Source organism: Pristiophorus japonicus, chromosome 13, assembly GCF_044704955.1.
Source record: "Pristiophorus japonicus isolate sPriJap1 chromosome 13, sPriJap1.hap1, whole genome shotgun sequence".
In the NCBI taxonomy this organism is placed as follows: Eukaryota; Metazoa; Chordata; class Chondrichthyes; family Pristiophoridae; genus Pristiophorus; species Pristiophorus japonicus.
The window spans coordinates 120335374-120361421 of record NC_091989.1 but is presented as its reverse complement, the minus strand read 5'-3'; the positions used below and the strand labels follow the sequence as shown (position 1 = coordinate 120361421).

Here is a 26048-nt window from a genome sequence, read left to right as displayed (position 1 = left end):
GATGGGGGGAAAGGAGATGGGGGGAAAGGAGATGGGGGGGAGGAGATGGGGGGAAAGGAGATGGGGGGAAAGGAGATGGGGGGAAAGGAGATGGGGGGAAAGGAGATGGGGGGAAAGGAGATGGGGGGAAAGGAGATGGGGGGAAAGGAGATGGGGGGAAAGGAGATGGGGGTGAAAGGAGATGGGGGGAAAGGAGATGGGGGGAAAGGAGATGGGGGAAAGGAGATGGGGGGAAAGGAGATGGGGGGAAAGGAGATGGGGGGGAAAGGAGATGGGGGGGGGAAAGGAGATGGGGGGGGGAAAGGAGATGGGGGGGGGAAAGGAGATGGGGGGGGGGAAAGGAGATGGGCGGGGGGGGGGGGGGGAGGGGATGGTGGAGGGAGGCTGAACGGGCAGGGCCCGAGACTTCGGGCAGGGCCCGTCTCCAGCACCAGATTTACAGGTAGGTGTGTTGGGTCGGGTCGGGGGGGGGGGCGGGGGGGGGGAGGGAGGTTCGGGTCGGGGGGAGGGAGGGAGAGGGAGGTCAGGTCGTATCCAGTCTGGGGTGGGGCAGTCGGAGGAGGCGGGGGTGGAGAGTCGGCTCGCGTCCAGTCCGGGAGCCGGGGGGGGCGGAGCGGGAGTCAGGTCGGTGTCGGGTCCGGAGGCGGGAAACGGGAGTCGAGTCGGGGGGTAGCAGGAGCTGGCCGCGGGAGGAGCCTTATTCACGCAGCCCCAGTGAGGCCATTCGGCCAGGGCTAGGGGCTGCGTGCTTCGACCCCTCCCAGTTTTGGGCGCCTGGAGCTGCTGCACATGCGTGCCCACTGTAGCGCGCATGTGCAGAGGTCCCGGCATTGTTTTCAGCGCAGGGACCTAGCTCCGCCCCCTACAGCTCTTGCTGCGCTGCGCCGAGGGCCAGAGGACCTGCAGGGAGGTGGAAAATCTGGAGGGTTTTTTTAGGCGCACTTTGTGGCGCGAAAAATGGGTGTCCAGGTCGGGAGTGCGCCATTCTAGGCGCGGCTCGAAGCTTGGGCCCAATATTACTCTCTTTAATACATTTATTTTAAATTCAGGCTTGGTTCAGTCCCTTGTCATCTCCCAACTGCCACTGTAAACAGACTGACAAGACTGAACACTAAATATATGAGCTTCATTCTACTCTAATTAAAATATGCTCATCAACATATGCAGAGTATGTACTTTGACATGCAACAAGCTATGTACCGACACTAGAAGCAGAAAGACACAAGGACTATAAATAATAGTCTGGTTTCAAATCAATCTATTGTAATGATAATAGGGGAGGGAGGGGGAGGTTAAAGAAACAAACTTGTACAGTGCTACTTTTGAACAGAGAAACATTACTGAGTCTATAGTACCTAAATCACAACAAATCAACCTAAATGGTCAAATCCAAAAACTAAGCACTTTATTTTAAAAAGTGGTTAACACAAAGTTATACGCGCACATATATATAAGCGATCCCCAGGTGGGCAGAGGACATCCTCAAAGTCTCCTTGATAAAGTGCACATCCCCAACGACACCTGGGAGTCCCTGGCCAAAGACCACCCTAAGTGGTGGAAGAGCATCCGGGAGGGCGCTGAGCACCTTGAGTCTCGTCGCCGAGAGCATGCGGAAAACAAGCGCAAGGAGCATGCGGCAAACCAGACTCCCCACCCTTTCCTTCAACGACTGTCTGTCCCATCTGTGACAGAGACTGAAATTCCCATATTGGACTGTACAGTCACTTGAGAACTCACTTTGAGTGGAAGCAAGTCTTCCTCGATTTCGAGGGACTGCCTATATATGTGCACAAATATAAATATGCTTATATTTCCTTAGAAAGTTTCAATGAGCTTCAAGGCAGAGATAACTAACTTTTAGCTATCGAACTTCCTAAGCAGGTAGCAATTCCAATACATGGATGTAAAAGTGTAATATACTGACAGTGACTTTTCACTTTCACTATTCAGATACAATGGGATGTAGGACATGTTTCCTTTCATAGCATCTCGGCACCAATAAACAAAATGACCAAGTTGACCAAGGAGGACATAAATGACACTCAATTTTCTTCATTTTTTGCATTTTCACTGTTCCTTTGGTATTTTGTTCATATTAGTTTGGGGGATGTTGTTAAAGTATAAAATCCCTCTATTTTCTTCCACGCAATGCTATAACCATGGCCAACAGAAGAGCTGCACCCAGACTTCTATCAATGACGCGCCAAGCTGGCGGACATTGGGAGAGCAGTCCAGAGGCAGCCTGCTTTGGGAAGAGCCCAATATAGTAGAACACAAGTTCAGTTCCCTACTCCACCGACATCCTGATCTCAGCTACATCTTTTTGGGGAAGTGTCACGGAGAGGTCAGGCAAATCCCCTCGGGGGAGGCAGGGAAAATATATTAAATTGCTCCTTTGTTTTTAAAAAAGGGATGCAAGGATTGTTTCAATACTTTCCCCCTCCAAGGGAATGCTCTCTCAGAAGTATTTCCTCTCATTCACTTGCAGATCCTTCTAGGCCGTGCATGCAGACCACTGTTCAGCCACAAGTGATGCACAACAGAGGCCCAGTTAAGATATCCCATTAATGTCCACCCCCTGTAGGAAGATCCCTCACTTCTATCACATAGCATAGTACGGCTGGGAAATAGGAAGTGAAATAAGTGGCCCAGTTTGACTATAACTCAGTCATGCAAATCATGTAACTTGGGACTATTTAGCTCCAACAGCAATTAAAATGATGAAATTTCCTTCAGTCAGCAAACCTTTACCTCAGGAAGAAGGGATGTCTTCAGGAGGGATAAAACTGGAAGAGAACCCCCACCCCCAGGACAAAGATTATCAAGTGGATTCCAGAGTTTGTAACAAACACTCAAAAGGGACCTGCTCAATATCCACACATGAACAAAACCTTTTTATGTGCACAAGGCCAGGAGTTCAGTCAAAGTGGCAGATGTGTTTCTTCCCACAGTAAAATGAAAAATGATTTTAACTGATAAGCTGCCACCGAAGGCAAAGCAGCCAAATGTAAAGGCTGCAAGGTTAGGAGCTGGCATAGTATGTAACCAGGCACAGACACCAAACTTAAAGAAACAATATGAATGTGTGTCTCTTCCCCCCCTCCCCACCTTTTTCCCATCCACTGTGGGTTATTTTAGCTTAAGATAAATTACTTCTACAGACACACATTTCAGGTTAATAATGTAGGAAAAGGGTATACCAAAAAAAAAACAGCATAATTATCCTAAATAATTTAAAGAAATAACATTTATGGTACATGTTACGATCAGAGTTCAAATGATGCAGTGCTAAACAATTTGCCACTAACTGAACAAATAATCAATCAGCCAATTGTTCTTTTAAAGAACAACTTTTGCAGAAAGCTTGAGAAGATTCTGCAAACTGCAAAAGGAAGTTTCATGAGCAGCTAAAATTGCAATAAAACAAAGTTTCATTTCAAATCAGTTTTTTCTGTTACGTTTCAGAAACTTACAAAGCATTGCAGTTCCTCAATTATACACTGTACTTGACAGACACTTTCACAAAGCAATAAAGGGCCCAAGTTTCGAGCTGCGCCTTGAACGGCGCAGTCCCGACCTGGACGCCCGTTTTTCACGCCACAAAGTGCGCCTAAAAAAAACCTCCAGATTCTCCACCTTCCTGCAGGTCCTCTGGCCCTCGGCGCGGCGCAGCAGGAGCTGTAGGGGGCGGAGCCAGGTCCCTGCGCCGAAAACAGTGCCGGGACCTCTGCACATGCACGCTACAGTGGGTGCACAAGTGCAGTAGCTCCAGGCGCCCGAAACTGTGTGGGAGGGGCCAGAAGCACGCAGCCCCTAACCCTGGCCGAATGGCCTCACTAGGGCTGCGTGAATAAGGCTCCTCCCACGGCCAGCTCCTGCTTCCTCCCGACCCGACTCCCGCTTCCCGCCCCCAGACCCGACCCGACCCGACCCGAATCCCGCTCCCCACACCCCCCCCCCCCTCTTCCCGGACTGGATCCGACCCGACTCCCGCTTCGCCCCCCCACCCCCGGACTGGATCCGACCTGACCTCCCTCTCCCCGACCCGAACCGACCTCCCTCCCACCAGCCCCCCGACCCGACGCCACCTACCTGTAAATCTGGTGCTGGTGACGGGCCCGGCCCGAAGTCTCAGGCCCGGCCCGTTCAGCCTCCCTCCCCCTTCTCCTTTCCCCCACCCCCATCTCCTTCCACCCTCCCCATCATCTCCTTCCATCCCCCCCATCATCTCCTTTCCCCCCCCCATCTCCACTTTATCCCCTTCTCCCCCTCTCCTCCTTCCCTCCCTCTGCTACCCCCCTCCTCTCGCTGTCAGAAACACAGACACTGACAGACAGAGAATGAGAGACACACACAGACAGAGAGAGATAGAGACACTGACAGAGACACACTGGGGGGCATCCCAGCACGCTGTTGGAGGGCTCCCGGTGCTGCAGTCGGTAAGTAGAAAATGTTTTATTTATTGATTTAAAAAAATATATTATTTCTTATTAATTTTTTTTGATTGATTTATTGGTTGATTTATTGATGTATTTATCATTTATTATTGATGGCTCTTTATTTGTAAAACTGAAGTGCTTAATGTTTGTAAATTTCCCTTTAAACCCCCCCCTCCCCCATTCCCTACGCCTGATTTGTAACCTACGCCTGATTTTCTAAAGTGTAGACAAGGTTTTTTCGAGCGTCCAAAAATCTTCACTTACTCCATTCTAAGTTAGTTTGGAGTAAGTTTTCACTGACGAAACTTTGAAAACAGGCGTAAGTGGCCGGACACGCCCCCTTTTGAAAAAAAATTCTGTTCCAAAGTGAAACTGTTCTAACTGACTAGAACTGGAGCAAACTAAATGACGAGAATTCCGATTTCTAAGATACTCCGTTCTACACCAGTTGCTCCTAAAAATCAGGAGCAAATCATGTTGAAACTTGGGGCCAAAGGCTCAGAAATAGGTTCAAAACTTAATTATCTCAACCCATCCCTGCTCAGTTTTAAAATGGTTATGATATTGCCAAACTATGAATGATCTCACGGTCCAGTTCACTCTAGCTGAAATAAAGCATTCCAATTAATAATTAAACAAAAATACTATTGAGAAGAAAAAACACTCCATTACTCCAGGCGCTGGAGTTTGTAATTAATTTTCTGCTCTCCAGTTATTCATTCTTTAGAAGAGATCACTGAAGTCACATTAAAAAACAGCAAAGCTTCAGGCTGGATATCAATAAATGCAAGGCAACCGCACACCATCCTATTTATTGACCAAACAGATTGCTCATGCAATTAAGCTATTTGCCAATGTGAAATATTTTGAGAAAGGGGCCTATGGAAGAGCATTTATAGATCATGACAAATCAGATACAATTAAAAACACTCCTTACGTTTCCTTCTCATGCTCATTTTCCATTCTTCCTATTGTATCTTGCCTGTTCTCTGAATTAATGACAAGACTGGTAGTTTTGTACTACAGATGTGATTCCACTTGGACTTGAGAATTTTAATTTTAAACAAAAAGATATTGGCCCCGAATTTGCAGTCAGCGGCGAAGTGACAGTGATCGCCGCTGACCTAGAAGAAAGCTGCCCACAAAGATCTTGCGATTTCGGTGGAGAAAAGTTATCTCTCATTGTTAATTTGATTGTAGCGCTATTAAAAGGGGTTCTCCAGCGTTCAGCATCAGTGATGTCATCAAGCTGACTAAGCAGCCAAACACATTGAAGAATCCTTAGACAGCAAACCAGGAAATAAAAAGCAGCTTCTATCATTCACTTTTTCAACATTTTACAGAGAGTGAAATAAAGAGTGGGATGTACACATGGGGTTATGGTAATAGCTGAAATATAAAACTTAATTTAAAAAATAATTATTTTAAAAAGCTAGTAATTATCATAATGGAGAAATTTGACATTTCACAAATATAAAATTCGTTTTTCAAGGCCAGAATGGTTGGTTAGCAGTCAATATGCTGTTAAAAACCCAGTTACAACTCTTTCAACAAGGTTTAACTTTTTATGGAGTTTCTAACAGTGATATTAAGAGCAGAAATGGGGACGTTTTAGTCAGTTCAAGTGATTGCCGACATGGGGAGTTCCACAGTGCAGCCTGTGGCGGAGCAGGGAATGACTGACCGCAACTTCAGGTTTTCCACATTTATCTGCGTATCCTGAAGTTACAGTCAGTTTCAGTGGGGTCATAATGGCGAATGCTGATAGTTTCATCGCCATTACCACTGTAAAATCTGGGCCATAATTGCAATGGTCCCTCAGTTAAGATTTAATAACCTTTTGGACAAACACTCAGTAGGGAAATATTAGAGGGACATAATATTGACCTAGAATATAGCTCCTGTAAGCACCCAGTTTCCCCAAACGGAGGATGTCTGCTTTTCTTGAATCTTCTCCCTTAATATGTCAGATATTATACCAGTATCCTGGAACTACTTCTCTGCCAAAGCATGACAATGAGTGACAAACTTCTAGAGAGGCAAAAGAAGTGACAGTAACTACTTACATGTGCTCTACACATAGCATTTCAATCACATTGAGCTCAAAATTAGGTTACTGTACAGAGGACCTGGACTAAGTTTTAGTAGTGGAGAGTCTTATTCCCTCCTGCTTGGAACTACAGCTTGAAGAATTGCTCCAAATGTCATTCTGTAAATTACAATTACGTACATCTAAACTGTTTCTTTTGTAATACGTGATGCAAATTGGAGAATATAGAAGCTCAAGAGATAGTGGATCGTGGCAAAGCATTTTTATATTGATCATACATGTTTAAAGTGTATGGATGCATTTAAGGGGAAGCTAGATAAGTACATGAGGGAGAAAGGAATAGAAGGTTATGCTGAAAGGGTTAAGAAGATGGGTTGGAGTTGGCTCCTGTGGAGCATAAACACTGGCATGCATGTTTGGGCTGAATGGCCTGTTTGAGCAATAAAATTCTATGCAATTCTATGTCGTTTATAGGAAATTTGAGCCCATTAAAAAACCATGACAGTCACAAATGATATCCTATGTGACTGTGACCGTGGTATATTATCCCTCTTCAGCCTTCTCAACTGGTCTGTAGCCTTTGACACAGTTAACCACATCATCCTCCTCAAACGATTCTCCTCCGTTGTCCAATTAGGTGGGACTGCTCTCGCCCTGTTCCATTGCTATCTATCCAGTCGTAGCCAGAGTATCACCTGCAATGGCTTCTCTTCCTGCTTAGTTACCGCTAGAGTCCCCTAAGCATCTATCCTTGGCCCATTCCTATTTTTCATCTACACGCTGCCCCTCGGCGACATCATCCGAAAACATGAGGTTCCACATGTATGCCGACGACACCCAGCTCTACCTCACCACCACGACTTTTGGCCCCTTCACTGTCTCCGATTTGTCACAGCTTGTCCAACATCCAGTATTGGATGAGCAGAAATTTCCTTCAATTATATTGGGAAGACTGAAGCCATTGTTTTCAATCTCTACCACAAACTCCACTCCCTAGCCACCAACTCCAACACTCTCCCTAGCCACTGTCTGAGGCTGAACCAGACCATTTGTGACCTTGGCATTCTATTTGACCCATCTGGTCCATCAAGCCTGTCCCACACAATTGCAATACCTTGTGTATCATAACATATACACTCCACCCCATCCGAAACCATGTAATCACCCGAGAGGCAACAAAAACAGATAAAAATCCAGGCCAATTTGGGGGGGAAAAATCCAGGAAATTCCTCTCCGACCCATCTAGGCGATCAAAACTAGTCCAGGAAATCACTCTGGCCATTAAATTCCCTGCAGTACCTACTCTTGTAAGAGGTAATCTCTGCTGCAACCAGAACATGCCTGTGTTACCTCTAGACTCGGCTATTCCAATGCTCGCCTGGCTGACCTTCTACCTTGAACCCTCTGTAGACTGGACCTAATTTAAAATTCTTGTTCCACATACCCTAATTCGCACCAAGTCCTGTTCATCCATCACCCATGTCCTCGGCTCCTGATCCGACAATGCCTTAATTGAAAACCAGGATGAGAATTTTTAAAATCACTCCGTGGCCTCACCTCTCCCTATCGCCTTAACCTCCACCAGTCCTCCAACCGTTGGAGATGTCTCCACTCTTCCAATTCTGGCCTCTTGTGCATCTTCTATTTTCGTTGCTCCACCATTGGAGACTGTGCCTTCAGCTGCCTAGGCCCCAAGCACGGGATTTCCTTCCCTCAACCTATCTGTCTTGCAATCTCTATCTCCTCCTTTAAGTCATTCCTTAAAACCTATCTCTTTGGCCAAACTTTTGGTCACCTGTCCTAATTTCTCTTTATGTGGCTTGGTGTCAAATTTTGTTTGACAACACTCCTGTGGAACATCTTGGGATGTTTTACCATGTTAAAGGCACTATATAAATGCAAACTGCTACTGTTGTAGGAATACATTTGAAGTGTGACGAATGTTATATGCACGGCTTATCATGCATCAGATTGGACTGAGAGCAAGGACCATTTACACCTAATCCGGTCTTATCTGATTTGCACAAGACCATGCCACTGAAAAAAAAAGAGAATCGTTGTGGTCGCCACCTCCATGAACACAACTACAATTTTCATTTTTTGAGAGGATGAAAAAAAGTAGAATGTTAAGACAGACTCATGTTAGAGACTATTTAAATAATGTAAATTCTGCGTTTGATATCAAAGATTAAAATGGAGCAGCTCTGACCTATAATACAGGGATCTTTGCTTCATGTGGGATCGACTCAAACCCAAAAGGTAGAAGAGACAGAACAGCCGATGATAAAAACAGAAAATGCTGGGAATGCTCAGCAGGTCAGGCAACATCTCTCCCCACAGTTGTTGCCTGACCTGACCTAGCATCTCCTGTTTTTATTTCAGATTTCCTGCATCTGCAGTATTTTGCTTTTGTAGCCTATGATATGGCCTAATTGGAATTAAGCCCCAAATGATGCATTCCTTGGTATTTCCTATTATTCTTAAGAATAACAATTACCGTTTCTCTTCAATGAAGTCACAGATGTTTTACTGACAACTAGACTAACAGAAGAAACATAACTGAAATAAGAGTACCCTATTAAAAGATTTCCTGGGCAGTCTAACTCATGTTTATTATAGCACAATCGATCTAAGTCATTGTTTTTTTAATAAATCACAGCCACATACAAACAATGCTTACCACCAGATTTCACGGTTTTGCCATTTTACTGAACTCTCACCAGCAACTCAGTCAGTCAGTTTACTAAGTACAAGAACTGAGTCACACCAGCAAATGGATCAGACCACACCACATATTCGAGAATTGAGATGATATCATTGAAACCACCACCTTTATATACAGGAATTGGATCCAATAGGAAACTGGAGCTAATGGTCACAAGAAGCATGTTTGTATCTCATATTCCTTCCTCACAGATGTACATCTGGCAATAGCTAAGGAGCAGGAAAAAGCCTTCAGAAGACTTCAGTATGGAAGGATAAATATGGTATTAACATGACTCAACAGCTTCATGCCATTTGTCAATACAAATCAACTGCTTAGTATGAAGTGACCCTCTCATCTTAAAAGTCTTAGAACGAAAAACAATTTTCTTTAAAGACACAAAGACATGGCTGTGGGTGGTGAGCCATATCATGAGTACCATTAGAACAGGCAGCAGAGAGACTTTTCCTGAACACAGAGAGCTCATACCCACAACTGTCTATCACTGGTTGTGAGTGAATGGCTAGTTCTTGCCTGGGCCACTAGATGGAGAGTCTTGGTAATATGGGGACTTTTTTTTGGACGGGTGCGAGAAGAGCTGACAAAATTCAGCACATACAACTCATGGCACCATTCTCCAAAACAAACGCCTTTTTGGAATCTGACAATTATTGACTAGTTTATTTGTCAGTGTACATTGGTCATTCACTGGGATTTTGTGACCCACTTTGAGGAATGAATGAATTTGCATTTAACATTATTAAACTTGGCACAACAAGCAAAGGAAAAAATAATTTGATCAGGACTTATAAATACAGCACTCTCCTCCTTTGTTCAGATATGAAGAAGATCTCACAGCTGAACCACGTCTGTCAAATCTTTGTTAACTCCAATCAACAACAACGTGTATTTATATAGCGCCTTTAATGTAGTGATGTGTCCCAAGGTGCTTCACAGGAGTATTATGAAATAATAAATTTGACACAGAGCCACATAAAAAGAGAAATTAGGACAGGTGAGATTTTAAGGAGCATCTTGAAGAAGGAAAGAGAGGTAGAGAGGCGGAGTGGTTTAGGCAGGGAGTTCCAGAGCCTAGGCACGGCCACCAATGGTTGAGCTATTATATTCAGGGGTGCTCAAGAGAGCAGAATTAGAGGAGCGCAGACATCTCGGGGGGTTGTGGGGCTGGAGGAGATTACAGAGATAGGGAGGGGCGAGGCCATGAGGGATTTGAAAACAAGGATGAGAATTTTGAAATCGAGGCGTTGCTTAACAGGAAGCCAATGTAGGTCAGCGAGCACATGGGTGATGGGTGAGTGGGACTTGGTGCGAGTTAGGACACGGGAAGTTGAGCTTTGGATCACCTCTTGTTTCCGTAGGGTACAATGTGGGAGGCCAGCCAGGAGTGTGTTGGAATAGTCGAGTCTCGAGGTAACAACGGCATGGATGACAGGGTTCAGCTGCAGATGAGCTGAGGCCAGGGTGGAGACGGGTAATGTTAAGGAGGTGGAAATAGGTGCTCAGTTATGCTGCGGATATGTGGTCGAAAGCTAGTTTCAGGGCCAAATATGACACCAAGGTTGCGAACAGTGTGGTTCAGCCTCAGACAGAAGTTGGGGAGAGGGATGGAGTCAGTGGCTAGGGAAGAGTTTGTGGCGGGGATTGAAAACGATGGCTTCAGTCTTCCCAATATTTACTTCTAGAAAATGTCTGCTCATCCAGAATTGGATGTCGGACAGTCTAACAATTTGGAGACCGTGGAGGGGGTCGAGGGAAGTGGTAGTGAAGTGGAGCTGAGTGTCATCAGCGTACACGTGGAAATTGATGTGCTGTTTTTGGATGATGTTGCCAAGGGGAAACATGTAGACGAGAAATAGGACGGGGCCAAGAGTAGATCCTTGGGGGAAACTAGAGATAACCATGCGGGGGTGGAAAGAGAACCCGTTGCAGGTGATTCTCTGTTTATAATTAGGTAGATAAGAATGGAACCAGGCAATTGCAGTCCCACCCAGCTTGACAACGATGGAGAGGCGTTGGAGAAGGATAGAATGATCAACCGTGTCAAAGGCTGCAGACAAGTCAAGGACGAGAAGTGATAGCTTGCCTTTGTCACAGTCACAAAGGATGTTATTTGTGACTTTGATGAGAGCCGTTTTGGTACTGCGGCAGGCATGAAAACCGGTTTGGGGAAATTCAAACATGGAATTGCAGGAAAGATGGGCACAGATGTGGGAAGCAACAACATGTTCAAGGACTTGAGAGGAAAGGGAGATTGAAGATGGGGCGGTAGTTTGCAAGGACGGAGGGGTCAAGAGAGGGGTGGTGACGGCATTGAGGGAGAGAGGGACAATACCTGAGGAGGGAGAAACATTAACAATGTCAGCTAACATAGAAGCCAGAAAAAGAAATTGTTTGGTGGGAATAGGGTCAAGGGAGCAGGAAGTGGGTCTCATGGACAGGATGAGCTTGGAAAGGCTAGAGATCGGAGAGAAACTGGAGAAAGAGGTGAGGTCAAAGGGGATCCTAAGAGGAAGTTTGGCCCGATGGGCTAGGGGGAGGAAAGGAAGAGGCAGAGGCGGCTGAACGGATGGTCTCAATCTTAGAGACAAAGAAGTCCGCGAGCTCCTCACACTGAGCATGAGCATTACCTCAATTCTTAGAAATCCCATTATTTCCTCCCAATGATAAATATACTATCAACACTGTGGCCCTTTAAAAACAGAAATACTTGGATTTATGCAGCGTCTTGCACGATCACCGGACGTCTCAAAGCGCTTCACAGCCAATGAAGTACTTTTGGAGTGTAATCACTGTTGTAATGTAAGAAACCTTTAACCTTCAATTTACAGTTTGTTTTCTGTCAGGATTTCTTCCGATTTCGGAATTTTTTTTGTCTATGACGCTCATCTTTCACACACACACTATTCACTTTTTTTTCCCCCTTGCTCATATCATTTTGCTTTGACCAAGAACCATGCAGTCTTTCAACCAGCATTTGCAAGCGAAAACATGAAGACTACATTAGCAGCCAAGATGTGACAGTTCAAATGGAGAATTAATTTGCTTTGTACGTTCTTCAAATGGCACTACTGTGCAACATAAAACAGGCCTCTCCCACTGACCCAACATGTACAGGCAACAAATAAAACTGAACTCTTTCAGCGTTAACCTGCACTAACAAAGAAGGAAAAGACTAGAGTATTTCCCTCCGTGTTTTGGGGTAGAAATCCAAATACGGGCATTTTGATTAGTCAGTATGCGCAGCATTTACCGCAATACTTAATATTGCCTTCCACTCTGTACACCTGTGGCCACCTGAGGGAGCAGCGTGCAGCGGCCCGGCCCGGAAATCGGCGCGGTCCCGGTCTGCAAGACTATCAGCAGGCCGGGGCCATTGGAGGGAGCAGCTTGTGGCAGCATACCACTGCAGGGAGCAGTACGTGCTGCTGCAGGAGGACGACGGCTACAAAGCTAAGTCGCTGATTGCAGTGCAGGCAGGCACAGCAGGAGGGGCGAAGGAGCGGCAAGAGTCCGTAGAGGGAAGTGAATCTGGGGCCCAGAAGAGGCGACGGCCCAGGGGTAGCATGGGCCAGCCCACAGTGCGCGCACTTGGTCTGTGCAGCAGAGCTGGTCTCCAGTTAGTCTTGGGTAATCCTTGCCACTGGACCAAGACCTAGCTCTGTCAAGCCCGTGTGGTGGCTGGTGTGCAACAGCCACCACACGTTAAAAAAATCCAAGCATAGGCATCTTCCACCCTTCACGATGTAGTTCGGGATCTGGAATATTAGGTCCTTCATTGAAACACCTGTGAATCATCCCTTTTTGGCATGGCAGCAAGTCATCCTCGCTTCGAGGGACTGCCTATGATGATGACGACACCTGTGGCCTTGTGCAGTCACTCGCAAACCTTTAACTTTGTATTAGCAGGCCAATGATTTCAGAAATAGCTGAAGAACCAGTTTTATTAGCAGTCATGAAACACGCAGTTACATGAAATTGGCTTGACTTATCACATCCACAGATGAAAGAGCTTGTGTTCAGAAATAAATACACTGAATCAGAAAGTGCTAATTAAGGCAAAACAATCCTACTGCTCTACCGTATTGGTGTTTTATGCAAATTTTTACCATATTCTTCACAATACTGAGGCATTATTATGATTCATTACAACTTGGGCCATCTATACCTTTCATAGTTCTCATAGGTTGACAAATCATAGAAATTTACAGGAAGGAGGCTAATGCCGCTCATCATGTCTGCGCCGGCCAACTAAGAGCTATCCAGCCTAATCCCACTTTCCAGCTCTTGGTCCGTAGCCCTGTAGGTTACGGCACTTCAAATGCACATCCAAGAACTTTTTAAATGTGGTGAGGGTTTCTGCCTCTACCACCCTTTCAGGCAGTGAGTTCCAGACCCCCACCACCCTCTGGGTGAAGAAATCTCTCCTCAACTCCCCTCTAAACCGTCTACCAATTACGTTAAATCTATGCCCCTTGGTTATTGACCTCTGCTATAGAAAATAGGTCCTATCCAGTCCCTTCCTCTGCTCCAAAGAAAACAGACCCAGCATTTCCAATCTTTCCTCAGACAAAATTGTCCAGTCCAGGCAACATGCTTGTAAATCTCCTCTGCACCCTTTCCAGTGCAATCATATCTTTCCTTTAATGTGGTGACCAGAACTGCACACAGTACTCCAGCTGCGGCCAAACCAGTGTTTTATATAGTTCAAGCATAACCTCCTTGCTCTCATGCCTCGACCAATAAAGGCAAGTATTCCATATGCCTTCGTTACCATCTTATCTACCTGGCCTGCTATCTTCAGGGATCAGTGGACCTGCACTCCAAGGTCCCTTTGTTCCTCTACACTTTTCAATGTCATACCATTTAATGTGTATTGCCCCGACCTGCAAGAGACCATCAGCGGCAGGTCGGGGCCATAAAAGGAGCGGCGAGCGGCAGCCATGGGCGGCGTGGAGACAGGCCACTACACAGGTACAGCACGAGATGATGCAGGAGGGCGACTGCAGCGGAGTGACGTCAGCAAGGTCCAGATCGGTGATTGGAGTGTGGGCAGATGCAGCAGGAGCGGCGAGGTCGGAGTGAAGGAACTGTGAGAGGTTGTGGGGGGATGTGATCGGGGCCCAGGGGAGGCGTGAGTTCGGGGCCAGGGGCAGCAAGGGCCAGCCCACACTGTGATATGTGCACGCATTAGGTCCGTGCAGCAGAGCAGGTCTCCAGTTGTCTTGGGTAATCCTTGCCACTGGACCAAGACCTAGCTCTGTCAAGCCCGTGTGGTGGCTGGTGTGCAATGGCCACCACACGTTAAAAAAATCCACCTTTGAAGATGTAGTTAGGGTTCTTGATTTGAAACACCCGTGAACTCATCCTTTTTTTGGCGTGGAAGCAAGTCATCCTCGTTTCGAGGGGCTGCCTATGATGATGGTGATGATGATGAACCTCCCCAAATACATAACCTCACACTTATCCAGGTTGAATTTCATTTGCCACTGTTCTGCCCACCTGACCTACATTGATATCTTCCTGTGATCATTATCAACCAGACAACCTATTTTAAGTGTCCTCTGCAAACTTCTTAATTATACCCACAACATTTAAGTCCAAGTCATTGATATATGCCACAAAAAGCAAGGGAAACAGCAATGAGCCCTGCGGAACCCACTGGATACAGCCTTCCAGTCACATAAACACCCATCAACCATTACCCTTTGCTTCCTGCCTCTGAGCCAATTTTGGATCCAACTTGCCACTTTGCCCTGGATCTCATGGGCTATTACTTTCATGACCAGTCTGCCAAGTGGAACCTTATCAAAAGCTTTGCTAAGACCATATACACTACATCATATACACTGCCCTCATCGACCATCCTGGTTACCTCCAAAAAATTCAGGCAGACACAACCTTCCCTTGACAAATTCATGCTGACTGTCCTTGATTAATCCATGTCTTTCCAAATGAAGATTTATCCTGTCCCTCAGGATTTTTTCCAATAATTTTCTCACCACCGAGGTTAGACTGACTGGCCTGTAATTACTCAGTCTATCCCTTTCTAAACAAAGATACAACATTAGCAGTCCTCCAGTCCTCTGGCACCACACCTGTAACCAGAGAGGATTGGAAAATAATGGTCAGAGCTTCTGCTATTTCTTCTTTTGCTTTTTTTAAACAACCTGGGATACATTTCATCCGGGCCTGGGGATTTATCCACTTTCAAAGCTGTTCAGCCCCTTAATACTTCCTCGCACTATGTTTATCTCGTCTAATATTTCACACTCCGCGTCCCTCATTGCAAAGTCTGCATCACCCCTCTCTTTTGTGAAAACGGATGCAAAGTATTCATTAAGAATCTTACCCACGTCTTCCGCCTCCACACACACATTTCCTTTATGGTCTTTAACATGCCCCACCCTTTTGCAAAAGTATCCCAAAAATATCAAACACACACAGAATGTTCTAAAGGAATTCCTACATTTCACTTTGTTTAAAAATGTGTTACTTCTGTAAATTATTTGCTAAACTATTCAACGGTGTTGCATGCAACACTGTGGACCGTGACCTCCAATTACAAATCTAGTATATACTTACATTAAGCCAATCATCACGGGTTTAAAAGTTAACCATAAATGGTACAGACATGCAGCACGCTAAGGAACTTCTACATTTGGCACTTCTGTAGTTTGAATTGCAACATCGACATGGTGTCTGCCCAAATTTACATAGCTAAAAGCAGCTCCCTTGTCCTGACGGTAGACCCACATTTTCGTAGGTCTTACAAATCCACCAATGGGATAAGAGCCAATTTTAGCAATGTAACTATGAAAAGCTGGTGCACTGACTTTGGATTCCCAAGATCCAAACTACTGAAGTGACAAGTGTGAAAGCACCAGTGAATAGTTTAGCAAATAATTTACAGAAGGAACACATTTTTAAATAAAGTGAAATGTAGGAATTCCTACAGAACATTTGTGTGTGTTTGATATTTGGCATTCTACGAGAACTATGAACAGTATAATGGCCCAAGTTGTAATGAATCATAATCATCCATGCAGTAATCAGTATGCTGCTGTAGAAAGGTGCCATGCAGAGCCCAGGTGCCTGCACACCAAGCAGAAGGCAAACTCAAGACATGGTTATAACTGTTCGCCCAATGGCAGGCTTTGTAGACGTCAGAAGTTGAGGCCTATTTGTGAAAAATTAAAATTGGATTTTGGGAGCAAAATTCAAGTTGGGTAGCCCGATTTGAATTTCATGCTCAAACATGACCATAACATGTAGAATGACACTTACCTCCTTTGTATAATCAAGGTCAGTTTTATACTCGTGTGATATATTCTCTAGATATCATGCATCCAGGATGTTCATAATGCATGGATAAAAAATATCCAAGTTGATAGCAAGTTACTGAGTTCTGTCCTTTGATAACCGAGATTTCTTTTCATTCTTTCTCTCTCCCTGTCCACCCCCGTAATACATCAATAAAGATCGACAGTCCCTACCGTATATAGTCGAAATCATTAGTCTCACTTTCATTTGCCAACAAGGACATTTTTTAAAAAGCAATCTACAATGAAAGTGACACTTTTATTTTTAAAAGTTGAGTATTTTCGTTTTGGATTATCTTAGAAACATTTTATATTTTTAAATGTTATTTTAATATTGCAAGTACAACACACAAAGCAATAGCCATTGAAATAATTTAGGATTCTGCTGTTTTAATTTTAAGAAGTGCCATATGCTGCCCATCTATAAAAATACAAGCAGATTTTCAGTGATATAAATTAAAAAAAAAATATTGTATATATATTTCAGGCTTAAAATTGGATATTTTATTCATAAATATTAGGAAATGCAGAGCACGGTGCGGTTTCCTAACATTCATGGTTGATGAGAAAATAGTTTTGAAAATAAAATATAAGTGTTAAAATTATCTGTTCCTTTTAAGAATGAAGTTAATATTTTAAAAAGGTCACTCCTCATTTGTAAATAAGGTACAAGATACTTTCTCCAATGTATCAGCAAGACAGACGCCATAATGCATGCCACCAAAAATTCCATGCCCTAACCCGCAATTCTGTCCCTCTCACTTGGTCAGGCTGAGTCTGATGTTGCACAGCCTCTCTGTCCTGTTCAACCCGAACTAATCTGAAAACCCTCTCCATTGCCGATACCACCTACTGATATTGCTGCAACATCACCTTCCTCAACGCTGAAACCCTCATCCATGGGTTTCTCATCTTCTGCCTCGACTTTTCCATTGTTTCCACCAGCCTCTAAACTCCACCATACATGAACTCCAACTTGCACAAAACACTGCCACCTGCATCACTATTGGTGTTAACTCCACTCCCCAATTACACTTGCACTTGTCAGCCTTCATTGCTTCCCTATCCCCAAAGAAATTCAATTGAAAATCCTTATTTCCTTCTAAAAATCCATCCACACTTTGTCGCTCCCTACTTCCATCAGCCCCAAGTGGAAGGGCACTTGCCTCTTGCTCCCCTGATTCGGGCCTTCTTTGCATTCTCCTTCTCTCTTCTATCCTCACGCAGGGCAGGGACTTCAGCCAATTCTGAAACTCCCTTCCTAAACCCCTCTGCCTCATTACATTTCTCGCCACATTTCCAACCCCCTGCCTCATCACCGCTCTCTCTACCTTTCTTAAACCCTCCCCCGCTTTGCGGTGTTGCTCCTCATCATAAACCCCAATGTCTCATTACCTTTCCTCACCTTTCCTATACCTCCTGCCTTGCCACTTCGCTCCACTGTCCTCAAATCTATTTTGACCGCCTCGCCGGTTATCTCCCTTAACTCTTTTGCTAATGCTCAACAGTGGTTTTTTTGCCTCTGAAGTGCTTTGGGATGTTTTACGTTGTCAAAAGTAGCTATACAAATATACGGTTTCTAAAATGAGATGTTTAAATGGCATCCTTACTGATGCACTCTGGCTTACTAATATCCAAATATTTCTTTATGGAACAAGTAAGAAACTGGAAAATAGAGGTAGTGTAAAACTTTAATGTGTTTTGATAATCCAATGAAAAACTTACTTAGAAACAGCAACAAATTAACAGTTCCCTGATCAGACCCAATTTAGTCATTTTGTCTGTACTTCCTGTTTTCACACAACCCCTTAACTTTTTGCTGTTCTCCTTAACCACTTTAATAATCCCAGTTATGATAGGAGAAGCAATATAATTAGAGGCTTTGTATGTAGACCATGTCTGTAACGTCATAGCTTTCAAAGCATCCCACCTCAAAAGTGCCACATGATTGCACTGCATCAGTGCGTGTTTGTTTTGCGGTACCACATATTGATAGCTGCGAGATTACAGATGTGGGCTAGATGCAAGACTTTTAAACTTAAGTTAACCATGCTGATGGCTTAAATATCCAATTGAGTAAATGCAGAGAAGCCAAAAGCCAATTTGATTCATTAAACAACAATGAGTAAGCACCACAAAATCACCCAAACCTGATGCTTTTTTTCAAGCAAGAAAGACTTGCTTAAATAATTTATTCACATTGGTTTTTGGCCACCGTTTCTTTTCTTCAATGATATTAATGCATAAAGCTAAAAACATTTATTACAATTCTGGAAGAGAAATCACTTGAAATACCTACTGACATGACAAACAGATGTAAGTGGTACAAAAATCCAATTTTTCTGCCATTTTAAAGTTGAAGCCATAAAATAATAATTGTTTTTTTTTTGCATCACTGAACGGGACCAATATTTGGACCAGTGCCAAAATGCGATGTTTATGAAGTGCTTTGATGCTGAGCTCATAGGTCTAACCACAGTCAGGCATGCACAGAGCATGCCGACCTATTCAGTGTGCTGGTCATTAGCGACCAGACAGTAGGAAACTCCCTGATGTAGTGCTACTGTAATAGCTTCAAAAAAATGTGTAAGCTCGAAGGGAAAAAAGCAGGAATGCTTTGGGGAAGGTAATGGAACAATAAACTAATTGCATATTAAGCAAATGAACTAAAGGAGGTACAGCAAAAAATAAATTAGTATACGATCATTCAGTAGTCTTTGTTATGAATTTTAATTTTAATCAAGTTTATAAAGTGGTCAATAAATAATATTACTATTATATCCATGAGGTTTGTACTTTACAATATTAGTAAAGCATACAGCATTTTTAGCTTGTGTCAGTCACATCATATATCACTTCAGTAAATTTGTTGTTTTACAGCAATGGGCAAATGACTGTCGTAAGACTACGGTTAACATGAGAAATTACATTCCAGATCCTGGACTAAACATAACCACACACGAGAATTCTTAAATGTTAATTTTTTAAATACTAATGTCCCGGAGTTGAAAAGTATTTGGTATTCAACACTATTGTGGCTGCATAGAAACATGCAAAAAATAGCCCAGATCCTGGAAATGGGAAAGATACAAAGAACAGCAAAAGGTCACAAAACAGATAGTAAAAGCTTCAAAAAGGGAGTATGAAAGGAAACTTGCAAGGGATATCAAAATCAATACAAAGAATATTTACAATTACATTAGGAAAAAGAGGGTAGTCAGGAGCAATGTTGGCCCGTTAAAAACAGAAAGTTGTAATATTAAGGAAATGTCGGTCATGTTGAATAATTACTTTGCGTCCATATTTACAGTAGAAGAGGATATCATGCTGGAAATCCCAAGGAAACTAATATTGAATTGGGGACAGAGACTCAATAAAATTAACGTAACTAATATAACAGTAATGATGAAAATAGTACTAAAAAGTGACAAATCCCCAGGACCAGATGATTTCCATCCCAGGGTTTTAAAGGAAGTAGGTGAGCACATTGCAGATGCCCTAACTATGATCTTCCAAAGTTCTCTAGATTCAGGAACCATCCCTTTAGATTGGAAAATTGGGCATGTCGCTCCGCTATAAAAAAATGGCGAGAGGGGGAAACCAGGGAATTATAGACCAGTTAGTCTAACATCTGTTGTCAGGAAATTAAGGATAGGGTGACTGAACATCTCAAAAATGTGTGAAATGAAGGTCATGCCTGACAAACCTGATCGCATTTTTGGAGGAGGTGACTAAGGTGACAGGGCAATGTCTATTGATGTTATTTATATGGTCTTCGAGAAGACATTGATAAAGTCCCACATAAGAGCCTGTAAACTAAGGTAGAGGCCCACGGAATTGAGGGCAAATTACTGAACTGGTTAGGAAACTGTCTGAACGGCAAGAGACAGAGAGTAGGGATAATTGGTAGGTACTCTAATTGGCAGGATGTGACTAGTGGCGTCCCGCAGGGATCTGTGTTGGGGCCTCAACTATTCACTATTTATTAACGACTTAAATGATGGCATAGAAAAGTCATATATACAAATTTGCCGATGACACAAAGATAGGCGGCATAGTAGGCAGTGTAGATGGAAGCATAAAATTGTAAAGGGATATTAATAGATTAAGTGAATGGGCAAAACTGTGGCAAATAGATTTCACTGTAAGGTAATTTCTAAATGGTGAAAAGCTAAAAACAGTAGATGTCCAAAGGGACTTGAGGGTCCAGGTACATAGATCATTAAAATGTCATGAATAGGTACAGAAAATAATCAAAAAGAAAATAATCAAAAAGAAAATATCGAGAGGACTAGAATACAAGGGGGTAGAAGTTATGCTGCAGCTATACAAAACCCTGGTTAGACCACACTTGGAGTACTGTGAGCAGTTCTGGACTCCACACCTTAGGAAGGATATATTGGCCTTGGAGGGAGTGCAGCATAGGTTTACCAAAATGATACCCGGACTTCAAAGGTTAAGTTATGAGGAGAGATTACACAAATTAGGGTTGAATTCCCTAGAATTTAGAAGGTTAAGGAGTGATCTGATCAAAGTTTTCAAGATATTAAGGGGAACAGATAGTGTAGATAAAGAGAATCTATTTCCGTTGGTTGGGGATTCTAGGACTGGGAACATAGTCTAAAAATTAGAGCCAGAGCTTTAAAAGGAGTGAAATTAGGAAACCCTTCTACACACAAAGGGTTGTAGCATTTTGAAATTCTCTTCCGCAAACTGCAATTAGTGCTAGATCAATTGTTAATTTTAAATCTGAGATGGATAGCTTTTTGTCAACCAAAGGTACAAAGGGATATGGACCAAAGTTAGGATGCATATCAGCCATGATCTCTTTAAATGGTAGGAACAGGCTCGAGGGGCTGAATGGCCTACTCCTGTTCCTATGGGGCCAAATATGGCCAGTACAGATTTCTGGCGCACTCACCAGAAGTGCGCCGCTTTTGTAGAACTCCAAGGGCGCCAAAAATCTTCCAAACGAGTTTAGCCGCTCCCCAGCTTCTCCTCAGTGGCGTAGCGTGGCAACTGGATTCAGGGCGGAGCCAGGTGCCGGTGCTGAAAACAGTGCCGGGACCTCTGCACATGCGCGCTAGAGTGTGCACACATGCACAGTAGCTCCTCGCCTCTAGAATCTGTGAGAGTGTTCTGCAGGCTGTGTGGGAGGGCCGAAGCGTGCTGCCCCTATCCCTGGCCGAATGGGCTCGCTCATCGGCGGCCCGCTGCCTTCCCGGGCCTTGTTTTGGTAGGACTTCTATTTTTTATTTGTTATTGATTGATTGATTGCTTATTACTTTAGCCTTGGTGCTTTAGGTGCAGGGTTCCTTCTATTTTTTTTTTATTTGTTAATTAATTGCTTATTACTTTTTGTGCTTTGTAAGTCTTAGTGCTTATGGTGCAGGGTCCCTTCTATTTTTTATTTGTTAATTAATTGCATAATATTTTTTGTGCTTTGTTCAGTGCTTTCCAGGTCTTGGTGCTCGGTGCAGATCCTCTCAGCTTCCTTGTATTGTTTATTTGTTATTGAATGCTTATTTTTGTGCTTTAGAATGTACTTACCTGCGCTGATTTCTTAACTCTCCGCAAGGGTTTTCTGTGCGGCCACATAAGCTGGCCTAAGTTAGTTTGGAGCAACTATTAGCTGTCCAAACTGGCTTAAATGGCCAAAACAGGCATAGGTGGCTGGTAAAACCCTCTTTCGAAAAAAAAAACATTTTTTTAATCCTAACTAACTCACTTACACTGGCGCAAATTAAATGTGCAGAATGGGGATTTTTAAGATACTCCAGAAAAATCAAGTTGCTCCAAAAAAAAACAGAGCAACTCCTGGCCAAATTTGGGCCCTATGTTCCAAACATGGTTATAAAGTCATATCTGATATATAAATAAATAAAATTATATATTATATATTCACTTTACACCATCAGCAATTTCTAATGCTTTTCAACCTGCAGTAGCTGAGATTGGGTCTGATCACATGTATATGGAGCCTGGCTCAATCCTGCACAAGCTGATACCTCCTACTGGATTAGTGAAGAGTGGCAATGGGGCAGGTTTCAACCCTCCTGCCTGCAGGAACTGTGGGATCAGGAGAGATTTCATACATTCACTAAATACATGCACCTCAAACATTTTTTATGATAAAATTACTCAAATGCCAGACCCAGTATTCAAAAGAATTAGCACAGAAGCAATACTTGCTGTTAAGGAGCAAAAATAAAACATATGAATTAAAGAAATGTTTCTGGTGCATGCTAAAACGAAGACACACGTGGTCATGTTCACTCATACATGTGAGTCGATCATATCAACACGAGTTCATGTTCACTCATACGTTCATGTTCACTGTAATTTGCTCATAATGAAGAATTGTCTGCAATATGGGCCCATTAGTTGCCATACCAGGGCAACGAATTACATCTGCCATTAGTTAGACTTGCCTTTGCTAGATTAATCGCAATGATATTTTGTCATACAATTTGCTGAAAGTGCAAGCTGATAACATTGGAGTGAGGAGTCTGGCACCTGAGTGAACAGAGTAGCAGCTGTGGTTCTCCTTAACTAATCAGATTGAAGGATTGTGAAATTAACAGTACAAAGACGGAGAAGGAAGTATAAATTAGAGTGGGTGAATTTAATGTCAAATCAAGTACAGAAAGAGAAATGAGAGGAAAATAAATATTGGTTTAAGAGATAAAAAAAAAGACAAAGGAAAAGTTTTTTAAAAAACGTTTAATTTTAAATTTTTTAAATCTCCAATAATTAAAACCTGAAGGAATGAGACGCCACCTGCTGGAGTGGAGCTAATCTCCAGAACAAACGGAAAATTGTTCTACCTCCGTCACCTCCAATCCAGATCCAAGGTCGTCCCATCCTCTGTCATTGAATTACAGTATGCAGACGACGCATGCGTCTGTGCACTCGGAAGTCAAACTCCAAACCATCGTCAATACCTTCACCGAAGCGTACGAGAGCATCCATAAGACAACGGTCCTCTACCAACCTGCCCCCAGCACACAGTACTGCCCCCCGATTATCAAAATCCACGACGAGGCCTTGGACAATGTGGACCATTTTCCATACCTCAGGCGCCTACTGTCAACAAGGGCAGACGTCGATGACAAAGCCCAACACCACCTTCAGTGTGCAGTGCAGCCTTTGGTCGTCTGAAGAAGAGAATGTTTGAAGACCCGGACCTCAAACCCGGCACCAAGCTCATGGTCTACAGAGCAGTAGTGATACCCGCCCTCCTATATGCTTCACCTCAAATGAAAATGAGATCATAATACTTGCGTGCGCAACTCAAAGCACTGGAGAAGTACCACCAATGCTGCCCCCGCAAGATCCTGCAAATCCATTGGCAAAATAGGCGCACCAATGTCAGTGTTCTCGCTCAGGCCAACATCCCAGCATCGAAGCAGTGACCTCGCTTGATCAGCTAAGATAGACGGGCCATATCGTCCGCATGCCCAATACGAGACTCCCAAAACAAGCACTCTACTCAGAGCTCCGACATGGCAAGCGAGTCCCAGGTGGGCAGAGGAAACGCTTCAAGGACACCCTCAAAGCCTCTTTGAAAAAGTGCAACATCTCCACCGACACCTGGGAATCGCTGGCCCAAGACCGCTCAAAGTGGAGGAGAAGCAACTGGGAAGGCGGCGAACATCGAGTCTCTTCGTCGGGAGCAAGCGGAAGCCAAGCGCAAAGAGCGGAAGGAGCACGACAACCCACGCACCCCACTCACCCGTCCCTCCGACCACCGTCTGCCCCACCTGTGAGTCTGTAGGTCTCGCATTGGACTCATCAGTCACCTGAGAACTCAGATTAGTGTGGAAGCAAGTTCGACTCCAAGGGATTGCCCAAGGAGAGAAGAAAAATAGTTAATTTTCAGTGCCAGAGAAATTGTTTGACATAGAAACATAGAAAATAGGTGCAGGAGCAGGCCATTCGGCCCTTCGAGCCTGCACCACCAGTCAATAAGATTATGGCTGATCATTCACCTCAGTACCCCTTTCCTGCTTTCTCTCCATGCCCCTTGATCCCTTTAGCTGTAAGGGCCATATCTAACTCCCTCTTGAATATATCCAATGAACTGGCATCAACAACTCTGCGGTAGAGAATTCCACAGGTTAACAACTCTGAGTGAAGTAGTTTCTCCTCATCTCAGTCCTAAATGGCTTACCCCTTATCCTTAGACTATGTCCCCTGGTTCTGGATTTCCCCAACATCGGGAACATTCTTCCTGCATCTAACCTGTCCAGTCCCGTCAGAATTTTATGTGTTTCTATGAGATCCCCTCTCATTCTTCTAAACTCCAGTGAATACAGGCCCAGTCGATCCAGTCTCTCCTCATAGGTCAGTCCTGCCATCCCGGGAAACAGTCTGGTGAACCTTCGCTGCACTCCCTCAAAAGCAAGAACGTCCTTCCTCAGGTTAGGAGACCAAAACTGAACACAATATTCCAGGTGAGGCCTCACCAAGGCCCTGTACAACTGCAGTAAGACCTCCCTGCTCCTATACTCAAATCCTCTAGCTATGAAGGCCAACATACCATTTGCCTTCTTCACCGCCTGCTGTACCTGCATGCCAACCTTCAATGACTGATGTACCATGACACCCAGGTCTCGTTGCACCTCCCCTTTTCCTAATCTGCCACCATTCAGATAATATTCTGCCTTCGTGTTTTTGCCACCAAAGTGGATAACCTCACATTTATCCACATTATACTGCATCTGCATTGCGTTTGCCCACTCACCTAACCTGTCCAAGTCACCCTGCAGCCTCTTAGCATCCTCCTCACAGCTCACACCGCCACCCAGCTTAGTGTCATCTGCAAACTTGGAGATATTACACTCAATTCTTTCATCTAAATCATTAATGTATATTGTAAATAGTTGGGGTCCCAGCACTGAGCCCTGCGGCACCTCACTAGTCACTGCCTGCCATTCTGGGAAAAGGACCCGTTTATCCCGACTCTCTGCTTCCTGTCTGCCAACTAGTTCTCTATCCACGTCAGTACATTACCCCCAATACCATGTGCTTTAATTTTGCACACCAATCTCTTGTGTGGGACCTTGTCAAAAGCCTTTTGAAAGTCCAAATACACCACATCCACTGGTTCACCCATGTCCACTCTGCTAGCTACATCCTCAAAAAATTCTAGAAGATTTGTCAAGCAGGATTTCCCTTTCATAAATCCATGCTGACTTGGACCGATCCTGTCACTGCTTTCCAAATGCGCTGCTATTTCATCTTTAATAATTGATTCCAACATTTTCCCCACTGCTGATGTCAGGCTAACCGGTCTATAATTACCTGTTTTCTCTCTCCCTCCTTTCTTAAAAAGTGGTGTTACATTAGCTACCCTCCAGTCCATAGGAACTGACAGAGTCGATAGATTGTTGGAAAATGATCACCAATGCATCCACTATTTCTAAGGCTACTTCATTAAGTACTCTGGGATGCAGACTATCAGGACCCAGGGATTTATCGGCCTTCAATCCCATCAATTTTCCTAACACAAT

General features: G+C 44.0%; 1 protein-coding gene across 2 annotated transcripts in view; it reads right to left on the bottom strand.

Moving 5' to 3' along the window:
- LOC139278269 (glucose-fructose oxidoreductase domain-containing protein 2-like) overlaps positions 1 to 26048 on the bottom strand; it is a 41256-nt gene that overhangs the window by 4140 nt on the left and 11068 nt on the right. The gene's annotated exons all lie outside the window — the stretch shown is intronic.